Here is a 12,652-nt window from a genome sequence, read left to right on the forward strand (position 1 = left end):
TGTCACGCTGCATGACGCAAATGGTGGTCACACCAGATAATGACTGGTTTTCTGATCCACGCCATTACCTTTTTTTAAAAGTATCTGTGACCAACAGATGCATATCTGTATTCCAGTCATGTGACATCCATATATTAGGGCCCCATTTATTTATTTAAATTGGCTGATCTTATATGAACTTTAACTCAGTAAAATCTTAGAAATTGTTGTGTGTTGCGTTTATTTTTTTGTTCAGTGTACTTAGTTTCAGGGGCAATTCAAATGCCTCACTGACCAAGTAATAGCCTATTGAATTACATAACGCTATTGGTTGAAACTTTATAAGGCAGGCAATGTTTTGGCATTGAATGAGCCCTACAGTGGCAAATCTGGATTCACTTGGACACAGGATTTGAATTAGACCTCTATGACCGGCTGTTACTGACAGTTCCAGTAGCTGTCAGAAGGAGTCCAAATAGAGTAGATTTAGCACTCATTCACTGTTTGCTCTTTTTTATATATATATCTTTGCATTTGTACTTGCTGTCCTATGCAGATAAGAGCTTCAGTGTTTAATTCCCCCCCCCCAATAGTCCATCTGTATTGGTGTATTCTATTCTGTGTAAACCTGCTTGGTTATGGTGGGATGTGTCAGATAGGGGGAGGAAAGAATATTGAGTTGCATAGTTGGCAAAATATTAGCATTCTTCATAAACTTGGCTGACTGATGACTGGGATAACATCAGTCAGGTTCATAGTCATAACAATTGAAGACCTCTGTTTTGCCGTTTAATAAATATTTTATTTACACCATTACTCTCATATTTAGTCTGATATTGTTTTGCTGATGCCAAATCATCATGCAAACTGGACCAGTGCCTCTTATTATGGAATTTTCACTTTAAATCAATCCAGTGCTGACACTACTATGGGAAAAAGTATCTTTCTATTTTAATCTTCATTGATGGGCAAACCAGTCTCTGCTTTGTGCTATAGACAAAGATATCCTTCATGGTTAACATAAGACAATAGTATAGGCTACAGCGGCTTATGAAAGTATTCACACACACACACACCCCCCTTGGCATTTTTTCTATTTAGTTGCCACCCTGGAATTAATTTTTGGAGGGGGTTTGTATCATTTGATTTACACAACATGTGGACAGCTGAAGAACCCTTTAAGGTTCTAGATAACATTGTGTCAAAACGGTGCTATCTATTTAAGTGATAATGCCAGAGAAGGCAGTGTTTGGAGGATATACTGGCACAGGTGTCCAAACACCGGCTTCAAGGGCATTATCACTTTTATGCAACGGGTTGCCAACATATTCATAATGATTGACATATTTTCATTAACTTTATTTTGATGCATTTATTAATACTATTTCATTCTTCCAAAAGATATACTGTAGTCCTGATACAAATCTAGGGTTGCTACCCAAGCCGGCTGGTTATTCGTTCTATCGGTTCGGTTGCCAGAGACCTATGGATGCAACCCAGTCGTTCGTTCTAAACGTTCCATTGCCATACTGGCTGGCAGCGTTCTTATCCCTTGCTTGCTAGCTAGCCAACAACGGCTAACTTACAGTCACGTCAAACAGTGTAGCCATAATAATGACAGTAGCTGCCTTTGCATTTGTATAAGCTGTTTTCTAGTGACATTTATTTGGATACATCCATAACAATGAGCTAATGAGGCGGCATAGAAAATGTGCTCTCTCGTCAGGACACTTGTTCAGAAGAGCTAGCCAACAACACCGCTAACACAATCACTTCAAACTAAAGCTGGAAAGACTGCAAACTAGCTGGACTTTGTTTCGTTTGACCTTTTTTCAATTGACATTTCTTGCTATATATCCATAAAAATTATGGCAGGTGATTCATGATTTCGACTGGCAGAGAAACGCTGCCTGGCTGTCTGTCTCGTTCCAACTCCCGACACGCTCATTACTATGGGACAGCTGGAGATTGAATTTAAATATTGAAACAATGTTGCAAATGTTGGAGAGACAGACAGCAAGGTTTATACAAATCTCTGCTGTTTAAAAAACAAAATGTTACTCTAAAAGAAATGTAAGGTAATGTCTAGAGGCTTTTTATAGTGGAAATCAGGTGTATAAATTGCCTCGCTGGGCTGATGAGATAGTGGATTGCGCAGTAAGATGGAACAGAGTACACAGGCATTTTAACATCATAGATTTAGACTGTGGTAACTTGTGGAATAGACACCGGCTGGAATGCGGTTTTAACCAATCAGCATTCAGGATTAGAACCACCCGTTGAATAAAGGTATACAGTAACATGTCATGATATGATTACAGAGTGGAATATGATTCCAGGCCAATTAAATACCCTGGCCCGCCTGCCTATTTATTCAAGGTGCTCAAATGTTTACATTCAACAATAATTAGGATAATCAGTTTGAATTCTCATTAGAAAGACACTGTCTAGTCCACTGTGAGTTTGAGACTTAAGTCGTCTCTCTCCTTTTGAAACAGTTCTTCACCTCGAGTAGACAATGTTGTCTGGCTTCCCTCCGTATGTTAGTTGGTCAAGGCTGAAAACAGACATAACAGACTCTGGGATGTGCCACTGAATGGACTGATACACCAACATGTCTGGTGTCAGTACAAGGCCATCTTCTTTTAATTTCTATTCTGACTCATCACTGTGAAATAAAATAAGTGGATTGACCTTTTGGCCAACCGTCCGTAACCACAAAAGATAACGACTAGAAATGTATTACCATTATGGAAAAATTAGTAGGCTCCTGTTCAAATGATTAAGCAGTGTTTGTCAGACCCAAAGGCAGAAGAGTAAATGATTGGCTTGGCAATCTGTCCTCCAGTGCCCTACGATGTCACCATTGAATTGAAGGGGAGTGATAAATCTGACTGGGATGAGGATGACTGTAGTAGTGTCTCCTATTAAACTGTTGGAATGCACCGGCTTTGTCTGCTTGGGCCTACCGGGGGTATGCCAACCGATGGAAACGGCGAGAGAGCTCAGTACTCACAATGGAGATGATGTAATCTCTTTCAGCTCGCTGTCACAGAGTACATGCAGATGAACAAAGAAAACTTCCCCTTCGACCACGTTTGGGGAACGTCAACATCACAGAAATGCTATCGGCGTTTGTGGTTTTACTATTATTTATGTGGAGATCAAATGTTTTGCCTTGTGACAACCCCCCTACTTATTCTCCTGATGAGGCAGAATGTAATGTAGTGGTGCAGGTGCAACATAGTTGATGTGCTGATTTGGGACAAGATGTCTATTCTAATCTAGCCCTCCCACAGCTGACAAATAGTCCTATTCCCTACAGTGTCAGTCCAATTCTTGGTCTGCCCTGATAGTCTGTTAGTCTGTTGCTAATGCTGATGAACTCAAGTAACCTCACACTAAAGCCTTGTTCACACTGCATGCCTTAATGCTCAAATCAATTTTGTTTTTCAAATCCTTTTTGGAATACTGACTGGCCAAATGGTATATGTATGTGTTCAGACAGCAGTCATTTGCTGACATGGCTACGCTAGTTGTCATAGTGATGACGGGTGTGTGCACAGTGGTGTAGGCTGATGATGGTGATGCTCGTGCTTCCTATCACTCAGAAGTTATGTAGCAAGCTAGGGTGACAAACATTTTCCCTCCATTTTTTTCAGCACTGAGCAAATTTCAGGTCTGCTGAGTGCAAACTTGAACTTGTCAAAATTCTGTGCAACTTTCGGCGTGCGTTTATTGTGAACACTGAGGCTGTACCCGCTTTAAGTTACAGTGCCAAGAGGGCTACTGTGGCTATTTGATCATAATGTAGAGCTACCAGAGTGGCCTACCATCAAAAACAAGAGAAAAACGCACCCCATAACATTTTAACATGGAAATAGCTGTTCTATCATTCAGCCTGCAGTAGCAGCCTATGTGTGGTGTTCAATGCCTACATTCCATGAGACTTAAAAAAAAACGTGCAGGGCTTGACATTAACCTGTTTCTCCACTTGTCCATCAGACAAGGAGGTGACTGAAAATGTTGTGTTTGATGCAAGAAACCACTTTACAAAAGAAAATGCATTAATATTTACAACCATTATTACAGAGAATCAGACAAATTATGCTACGCTCTGCCTATTGGCTACTTAGCTTATTCAAGATCGTCTCAAAATACAACACTTCCCCTTTAAGACATAAAAAAGCTCAAAGATGGCTAGAAATGTACACATTTTGTGCTCTTGTTGGAAGCAACGACTCCCCCTTTGTTGACCCGAAATGAGCTATAACTGGGCTAATAACTCACTAACTAGCAAAGAATATGAACAAATGTGCACATGTGGCTACATGCAGCTCTTACTTTGATCTCAAAACAAGCGCATCTACTCGCAACCGCTCATACTGTAAACACAGTCCAGTTCAAAGTGAATGGCACAGCTTCATATGGCAATGGCTATTTGCATATAGGCCTACTGCAACTCTGATTGGTTATGGCACACTTGTCTGTGTAGAGTACAGGCTTGAGTAGTGCCTGTCAACGCAATAGAATCCTACTCTGCCAACAAGACAATCTCTTGCACAGTTAGTTTTGCATATTAAATCTTGCATAGTTCATTTTGTTTCAGTATATTACATTGAAAGTGGCTAATATTGCGTTGATTCGATCACAATTCCCACAGTAGACGAAGTGTTGATAGTGTTAACTAAAGGGGAAAACTGTCGAAAGTTGAGTAAAGTTCAACCTTGTGCTTCTCTGCGCGAGCTCATATTTATTTTCTTCTGCGCAGCAGTCCAAGGGGAGCTGCGCCCCCGTGTGCAATTTAGAGGGAACATTGACGATAACAATACCTGCCATGGACGTTTCCCAGTTTATTTTATATTTTGAATGTTCAAAATCATAGTGTAAGAATAAGATAAGATGATCCAACTTTCAAAACAAGTTATGTTTGACTAGCCACAGTAGTCAACTAGCTAGCTTGGTAGCTGTTTAGCTTTCTGGCACATTAACTAATTTGTTTGTAAACAATTAACTGGCTAGTTAGCTACCATGTCATGTTCTTGTCAAATTGTCAACAGAGTAGCTAGCAAGAAACAAGAGATGCCAAATAACAGTCTAAAAACCACTTGAGGGCAACTAAATCAGATATGACCGTTCAGACACAAGTCGCATGGCCGGGAATCAGATTTGTATCTGACTTCGTAGGTAGTTTGAAATGTTGCTTGAAATATCTGATTCCCATGTGGCTTTTGACTGTTCAGACTGCAGGAACAATAACAGATTTGAATCGGATATGCCAAAAATTGTGATTGTAAACATGACTTAGCCGAACACTAACGCAAAGCCACAGTCCCACTACACCAGACAGGCTGTAATTCCCATCTCTCAGGTCCAACAATAGTGTGTATAGCAGGGATCGGGGAACAAACAACCACACAGAGAAAAACAAACTGTTTGGAAAGAAAAGGTTTCCGTAATGAAATGTTGGTCCCTGAGGATGTGTTGTGTTGCTTCAGACTATCTTGCCTGACATAGTGATGATCTGTCTGGTTTTGTCTGAACATGCCAGTCAGTCTCTACACGGTATCACACTTTAAAGCCTACTCCCCCTGTCTTTCCCTCACATACTGTAGTTGACAGGGCTCTCTACTACTATTCATAGTCTATAAACAGAGAACAAGGCCGATGCCCCATGCTGTGTCTGCCATGCAATAGTGACATATTATTTGCCCATACGGGTCGAACAACAAAGCTGTACTGTTGTTCTGTGGACAGAAATATGAGCAGATTGGAATGTGATGTGGATTGGTCATTCCTGAATCAGGATATCAATCTGCAGACAGGTCCTGAAGAAAAAGAAGCAGCAGGGGTGCTTCAGGTATTCCAAAACAACCACAGGTGCTTTTGGAGGGAGATAGTACTAGAAAATCAAAAGGAAAAAATATAACCACAAATAGGTGCTAAGTGGCATAAAAAATAGAAGTCCAGGCACCTGTGTGGGGTTTCAAGTAAAAAAGCCGTTAATTTGTGGGATAAGTCATAATTAAAAGACACTGAATGGACATGGATTTTTTATGCCACTTGCACCTATTTGTGGTTATAATCTTTCCTTTTCTGCAGACAGGTCTGTTCAGCTGGTCCTTCACTTTAACAGCTGAACTGTTTTTGTTACTTTCAGAAGCAGCGTGGCATACAGTGGAATTCCAAGCTCCATAGCACCGCATGAGTTCTCCTCAGAACTTAGTGTGTTGGGAGTTTCAACATATTATCTTATCAACATATTATATTTGTTAACAACATTTTTGAAAGAGTTGCAGGTTCCCCCTCCTCCCCTTTGTTTCCTGCATCCCGGCCAGCAGAAATCCCACTTCATATTGCTCCAAGATTTCACATCCTCTCTGTAGTCGAAGCACATAATACGTTTCCATCCTGTGAGTTAAGTTCCTGCTCCGCTCCGGGCATGGTGGGGGTGAGGAATGAGACTGCTTGGCTCCAGTTCCTTCCTTGTCCTGTGTGAGGATGTCAGGGGCTCTTCTCTGGAACACACAAAAAGAGAGTGGGGGAAGGAATTCAATGCAATGGAATAGTCAATTTACTGTTCTCACCTGATATCGCTATGATTTCCTGACAAGGGGGGACAATTCTGTAATATTAAAGGGTAGATCGCATAAACATAATCGCATGTAACATGTGTTTACATTAGTATACACATCAAAAGTCCCAATGCAAAGTTACACCTTACTTTTCCATTTTTCAAGTTATTACATACAAACCTATCAGAATTCCGAAGTCATGCCGGAAATAATTTTTGCGGGTGTGTCATTATATGGAGGACCCAGCAAGGCAGCCTATTCCCTATAATGTAAACTCCAACAGAATTAACTTCCAAATGTATAACTTAAAATTAAACCAAATCGTTTGCACTCATGACTGCTGGTTTCAATAAAATTTTCAGCCAACTTACAAGCAAATACTTGAATGTATTGGTACAAATCAGCTTGCAAGGTTGCTAGCCAACTAGCCTGCTAACGTTAGCCCTACCAGCCTGCTAACATTACCTTGGTGCTGCATGAGTCAGTCAGATGCAATCAACACCTAGCTTACATTAAAGTAAACCAATGTTTTGGAAATGCATAACACCATCTAACCAATTATCAATAATGTTACCGGTATATGCAGTTATGTTTGCCAGCAAGCCAGCCAGCAAAAGTTAGTTATTTTAACCTGCTAGCTAGCCTAGCCGGCTAAGTAGCCTAGCTAGCCAACCACCACAGTCAACATAGCTAAGTAGTAAACCAGAGAACAACACCAACTAGTCTAGCACAGGCAGGAACCCACAGAACACAACAACAACAAAAAGCCAGCCAATATAAAGTAGAGAGAGCATAGACTTAGCGATTGACGGCTGAGTTAGCTACCAAAGAAAAGCCAAGGACAGAGACTCTTTAGAGGGAGAGGCTGTTTCACTGGTTGAGGGAGAGTCAGCTAATCCAATAGCGATATAGTGATGTAAATCTAAAGTAGATAGATTCCAGAGGCAATAATCTAGAGGCAGCATTGGGCACAGGAGATAAAGGGAAGAGTCCTACAATAAGATGTTGATTGGAGGAAGCCCCCAGTCAGATGGAAATGATCACAACAGCACAGTAAATCAGCTACTGTAGTGCGCTACTACTAATCCAAGGTTGAAAAACTCTGGTAGCCTACTTCACAGAGATAATGCGCCCCCCACGTGTAAGGAATCTGATTGGTTGTTTACATCACACCTCGTGATTGGTGGATTGTAGCTCACCACTGCCGACACTAGGTCTGCATGGCTAGTGGCTAATGTCAGCCAGCTCGAGCTAGCTAACGTAAAGTAGATTCTCCATATGATGGTGCATTGTGGGTCGTTTAGAAGATATCTGTAAATAAGTTCATAAATATGTAAAAAACCCAAAACATAACTATGTTTGTAGTTATAGGTAACCAGATCGTGACTACAACTGAGTTAGTACGTTTTTGACCACTCTGTGTTGTTACGTTGATGAATAAAAACTAGAGCTGACCCCAATTAGCCGACTGGTCGATTGCTTGGTTAGGCTGTTCGTCGACCGATCATTTTTTTAGTCAAGCAGTACCATATATATTTATTTATTTTTATGGCACACGAGACACCTGTCTTATTCGCACACATCTCAGTGAACTAATCCATTGCGGAGGCCGCGGTAATGGCACAGTCCAAGAAGAAGGTGAGTGTGGCTGCACAATGCACATCTCTCTCCAGAATACGCTCTCTCCCACCAATTTGTGCACATTCATTGTTTCATAACTTCATTGTGTAAATTGTTTGCGTTTGATTGTTAGTCTATCAATTCCCAATTACATATAGTGCCTTCGAAAGTATTCAGACCCCTTGACGTTTTCCACATTTTGTGACGTAACGGATTTTTTCCCCCTCATCAATCTACACACAATACCCCATAATGACAAAGCAAAAACAGGTTTTTAGAATTGTTTTCAAATGTATTAAAAAAACGTATTCAGACTCGCGATTACAGCCTCGTGTCTTCTTGGGTATGACGCTACAAGCTTGGCACAACTGTATTTGGGGAGTTTCTCCCATTCTTCTCTGCAGATCCTCTCAAGCTCAGTCAGGTTGGATGGGGTGCGTCACTGCACAACTATTTTCAGGTCTCTCCAGAGATGTTAGATCGGGTCAAGTCTGGGCTCTGGCTGGGCCACTCAAGGACATTCAGAGACTTGTCCCGAAGCCACTCCTGCGTTGTCTTGGCTGTGTGCTTAGGGGTCGTCCCTCGATCCTGACTAGTCTCTCAGTCCCTGCCGCTGAAAAACCTCCCCACAGTAGGATGCTGCCACCACCATGCTTCACCATAGGGATGGTACCAGGTTTCCTCCAGACGTGACGCTTGGCATTAAGGCCAAAGTGTTCAATCCTGGTTTCATCAGACCAGAGAATCTTGTTTCTCATGGTCAGAGAGTCCTCCAAGCGGGCTGTCATGTGCCTTTTACTGAGGAGTGGCTTCCGTCTGGCCTGGTTGGTGGAGTGCTGCAGAGATAGTTGTCCTTCTGGAAGGTTCTCCCATCTCCACAGAGGAACTCTGGAGCTCTGTCAGAGTGACCATCGGGTTCTTGGACATTTCCCTGACCAAGGCCCTTCTGCCCTGATTGCTCAGTTTGGCTGGGCGGCCAGCTCTAGGAAGAGTCTTTGTTATCCTTCTCCAGATGTGTGCCTCAACAACTCATGTCTCAGAGCTCTACCACAGGTGGACTCCAATCAAGTTGTATAAACATCTCAAGGATGATCACTGGAAACAGGATGCACCTTTCTTGTCTCAAAGCAAAGGGTCTGAATACTTACACTACCGGTCAAAAGTTTTAGAACACCTACTCATTCAAGGGTTTTTCTTTATTTGTACTATTTTCTACATTGTAGAATAATAGTGAAGACATCAAAACTATGAAATAACACATATGGAATCTTGTAGTAATCAAAAAAGCGTTAAACGAATCAAAATCCATTTTATTTTTGAGATTCTTCAAATAGCCACCGTTTGCCTTGATGACAGCTTTGCACACTCTTGGCATTCCCTCAACCAGATTCACCTGGAAAGCTTTTCCAACAGTCTTGAAGGAGTTCCCATATGTGCTGAGCACTTGTTGGCTACTTTTCCTTCACTCTGCGGTCCAATTCATCCCAAACCATCTCAATTTGGTTGAGGTCGGGGGATTGTGGAGGCCAGGTCATCTGATGCAGCACTCCATCACTCTCCTTCTTGGTCAAACAGCCCGGAGGTCATTGTTTGGTTACGGGGATGAATTGGACCGCAGAGTGAAGGAAAAGTCCTGTCCTGCGAGCAAATTTTGGCATATAAATGTTCCCATTTGGGGATCTGATAGTATTTCTGATTGTCTTAACGCACCACCGCTAATGAGCTCTGGAGCTTCTCAAAGTAATGTTTTCTTCACCACAAACAGCAAGCAAACAAAGTCTGTTTTTACATCCATTGAGAATGACAATAGCCCCTAAATGTATTTGAAAAATCTTTCCAGCTCTCTCCCTTTTGAAAACCACTCAGCGTGAAAGGGAATAATGTCATGCTCTGATCCAGAGGAAACATCATAAAATAGGCTTACCTGATTACTTCTTATCCCTTGCTCAAATAGCCTACAGCTGTTTCTGTCCCAAGCTCACTAGAGCAGGAATCTCTGAGGGCCCAGAATCTTTTATACAATGTTGCAAGTTTGCAAGCATGAGCTTTTGGCCATACCCAAGTTGATAGTTACAATGTTTCAAGTTGGTTGCAGACAGGCCATGCGTAGCCAATGTGATTTATAGGATATTTATTTTTATCAGGATGTTTTCTACCTGCAGGCTGCAATGTTTTTATTTGTTGGCTTTATAGGCAATTTATGACATAGTTGGCAATAGAAGTTACTTTTTAGGTTTGTGTCACTCCTTGTGTACCGGCAACAGACTCTGTAAAAGCCATTAGGACCGGGTGGAGGAGGGTCGGGAAAGGTCAAGGTTTTTTCTTCTGGTTGATCTCTGGCTCCCTCTTGAGTCATTTGTGTCTTTTTTCATCAAACAGTACGCTTATTAAAGCATCAGACAAGTTCAATGCATACATATTTGATTTGATTAATTAGGGATAGCCCCCTTTTTTTCAATTTTCGCCTAAAATGACATACCCAAATCTAACTGCCTGTAGCTCAGGCCCTGAAGCAAGGATATGTATATTATTGGTACCATTTGAAAGGAAACACTTTGAAGTAGGAGAATATAACACAATACATCTGGCAGAAGAAAATACAAAGAAAAAAACAACCGTTTTTTTTTTCCTACCACCATCTTTGAAATGCAACAGAAAGGTCCCACTTCTAGCCATTACTCTGGTTGTAATTCCGATGGTGTCCACAAGATGGCAGCAGTATATGTGCAAAGTTTCAGACGGATACCTTGAAGTATGAGCAAACTACATGACATTTAGTGTGAAGTCACCCAGGTACATTTGGGCAAATCGTGAAGGAGACATTTGCATTCATATTACATTTTTCTGCAAGAATATCATCAAATCTGTGTACTTGGACTTTTCCAGTATTAGTAGCCATATTATAAGTTCAACATTTGCAAAACAACTAGTTTTCATAACTTCATAACTCTGAATATTCTTATAATTTTTGTCCAAAAGGAAAAGGCATGCTGTCGCACAAGGTTAGCAGCTACATTTTGCGACAGATACAGGGTTTCCGGATACTCCTGTAAAGGCCAGCTCATTGGCTATCTAGCTAACTTTGTTTGACCCCGATTGGTGCTTATTTGACGTGCCATGAAGGCATCACTCTCTGACCAAATTTGGTGTATAATGATATAGTGAAGTCTGGTTGCGTTCTAGGATCTCTGAGGAATACATACGAATGTGATTTCACAGGTTTAAACAACGTTTAGGGTTAGATTTTCACAGATTCCTTTCTTTGCAAATTGAACGAGTGGAAATACAAAATCGATCGTGCATGCTATATGGACCTTTTTAGGATATGAAAAAGGATTTTATCTAACAAAACAACACTTCATGTTATCTCTGGGACCCTTTGGATGATACATAAGAGCAAGATTTCAGAATGTAACACATTTCACCTTCAGAGGTGAATTTATCAAACTTATCGTGGTGAAAAAGGTGTTGTTAGGAGCTCTCCTCAAACAATAGCATGGCATTTTTTAACAGTAATAGCTACTGTAAATTGGACAGTGCAGTTATATTAACTTCTTGCGGATTAGTGGGACGCTACCGTCCCATTTCGACAATTTCCGGTGAAATTGCAGAGCGCCAAATTCAAATTAAATTACTATAAATATTAAACTTTCATGAAATCACAAGTGCAATACATCAAAATAAAGCTTAACTTGTTAATCCAGCCGCCATGTCAGATTTCAAAAAGGCTTTAGGGCGAAAGCAAACCATGCGATTATCTGAGGACAGCGCCCAGTACACAAATGCATAACAAATCATTTTCAACAAGGGAGTTGCGACACGAAAGTCAGAAATAGCGATATAATATATGCCTTACCTTTGAAGATCTTCTTCTGTTGGCACTCCAAAAGGTCCCAGTTACATTACAAATGGTCCTTTTGTTCGATAATTTCCTTCTTTATATCCATAAAAACTCAGTTTAGCTGGCGTGCTTCAGTCAATAATCCACTCGGTTTCCCTCCATCAAAATGCAAAGAAGATGAATCCCAAACGTTACCAATAAACTTATCCAAACAAGTCAGTCAATGTTTATAATCAAACAATAGGTACCCTAATACGCAAATAAACAATACAATTTAAGACAGAGAATCGTTATTGTCTTTCCTGGAGAAAAATGCCAAAGAACGCACTCTCATTCACGCGCTTGGAAACACTACAGCCAAAATGGGAGCCACCTAGAAAAACTACAATTTCTGGCTCATTTTTCCAAAAACCAGCCCGAAACTCTTTCTAAAGACTGTTGACATCTAGTGGAAGACCTAGGAACTGCAATCAGGCACAATTTCGCCCTATTATAAAAGTAGCAGCCATTGAAATCAGTGGTAGGATGATTATTTTTTGGGGGGGACGGTTTGTCCTCGGGGTTTCGCCTGCCATTTCAGTTCTGTTATACTCACAGACATTATTTTAACAGTTTTAGAAACTTAAGAGTGTTTTCT

General features: G+C 41.0%; 1 protein-coding gene across 3 annotated transcripts in view; it reads left to right on the forward strand.

The window, feature by feature from the left end:
* LOC106611072 (signal-induced proliferation-associated 1-like protein 1) overlaps nt 1-12,652 on the forward strand; it is an 83,794-nt gene that overhangs the window by 3,585 nt on the left and 67,557 nt on the right. The window lies entirely within an intron of this gene.

Source organism: Salmo salar, chromosome 09, assembly GCF_965601325.2.
Source record: "Salmo salar chromosome 09, fSalSal1, whole genome shotgun sequence".
NCBI lineage: Eukaryota > Metazoa > Chordata > Actinopteri > Salmoniformes > Salmonidae > Salmo > Salmo salar.